Here is a 1,945-nt window from a genome sequence, read left to right on the forward strand (position 1 = left end):
TCGCAGCGGCCTCGCGGCAGAACCCAGCGGGGACCGCCACCCCGCGATCTGCCTCGGCAGGGGTGCGGGCACCCCACACCAGCGCTTGCCCAGCCGACCCGGGGGCCGCTTCCCCGACTTGAGCCCGGGGGAGGCACAGCCAGGAACCTGCGAGCGACCTCTCTCCCTTCACCCTCCCTCAGTGAATTTCTGTGGATTTCGATCCATGGGAGGGAGTGGGGCTCGGGCCGGGGGTGAAGGAAAACAGTTCGTGGAGGCGGATCGGAGACCCCTCGCCGCCCTCGCGCCCCTCCCGCTCCCCGGCGCCCTCGCGGCCCAGTGGCGCTGCGCGCCCGAGTCCGCGGCGGAGACTGGGCGGCCGCGGGGACTGCCGCGGGCTCGGCTCCGGGGCTCAACACTGCCACTGTCTGACACAACAGCAGCAGTGTCGGGGGAGCTGCGCGGCCGGGGCGCGAGATGCGGTAGGCTCTGAAAACCGAGTGCACTTTTTTAACCCGGTAATTACATTTCAGGGGGTTATTATTATTATTATTATTTTTGTCAAGCGACATGCATGCATTCAGATGCATATGTGCATTTTCTCGTATTCACAGACATTGGACCGCTGATGAGGGAAAGACAACGAGAGAGACGACGCTGGCGTGCGGTTCTCTATTCAGGGTGGTGAAAAGAAGAAGGAATGTCTTCAGTTCATACAAAATGTGGTATTTTAATCTCCTTGACTATTTGCATGCGGGGCTGCAAAAGTAGACCTACTCAGGCCACTCAGTGGCAACCCCAGGCAACTGAGGAATGTAACTCCCTCAGGGGCGTGTCTGCGTTATGGGACAATATAGAACAGATAGGGATTCAGAAAGGTTTTGCCAGTGGTTTGAACTCAAAGACGCGGGGGAGAGTTTACTCAAAGCTGGCATTCTGAGAGGACTCCTGCCTACCACGTTTTATATGGAGAGTTTTGGGACTGGATTGAGGAATGATTTGGTAGTGGTTGGGAATGACCCCCCAGTGTGATGTCAATCACATGTCAATGTGATGGGACCAATTACATCAGCCACTGCCGACCTGGGTCGGCTGCTGGTGTGAATTCTGTCACAGAGCCTCCTCACTCTCATCACTCTTTTTTACAGAAAGGATGCAGTGAAGTACAGCAACTCCCATCCTGGCCCATTTCCCTGGATCCGTTTCAGTTCGATCCTAAGTAGATCACTGCCCTCTGACCCAAGTGTTCTTACCAAAGTGCTTTTTTACAGAGAAACGTTCTGACTGGCCAGAAACGTTTCCTGTTACTCATCACAGCAAAAACTCTGTTAGAGCAATGTTTCAGTAGGTCTTCTGTGACCCATATACCAGAGTATTGTTATTAGTGGGAAGGTAATGCTTAATTAGGAAAAAAGAAAATCAGCAGGGCATATGAACTGATGATAGAAATAAAGATAAAGGCATAAAATATGATGTCAAAACAATGGTTCTGTGTGATCAAATGACTTTTGTCTGATTCCTTCTGTACCTAGATTTCTGAAACCCTGTCCCAGAGGTCCTAAAGGACTAAGATAGCATGTGGGTTGTTTTTTTTTTTTTCCCCCTACACTTTCCAAATGGAGAAACTGAGCTCCAGAAATCAGAAGGGTTTGCCTATGAGCATACAGCTGGCTGGTGTCATCTGAGCCAGAACTGAAGTTTATTGCTCAAGTCCTTCCCTTCTATAAACTTAGCATGTTAACAGGGTCTTCCATCCTGTGCTGTTGTGTTTCTTTGAATAGCAGCTCAGAGAAGCACATTACATATTAAAAATTCAGTATAATAGATGATAAATAAGTCTACAGAATTACAGTGCAATAAAGTTTACCCAAGAGATCACCAGTTCAAACCCCATCATCTTAACGTTGAAGAAACAGAGACAGAGAGATGCAGTGGACTGCCCCCAGTCATTAAGTTAAGACAGAGC

This window comes from Bison bison, unplaced genomic scaffold (genome assembly GCF_000754665.1).
Source record: "Bison bison bison isolate TAMUID 2011002044 unplaced genomic scaffold, Bison_UMD1.0 scf7180017864170, whole genome shotgun sequence".
Lineage (NCBI taxonomy): Eukaryota > Metazoa > Chordata > Mammalia > Artiodactyla > Bovidae > Bison > Bison bison.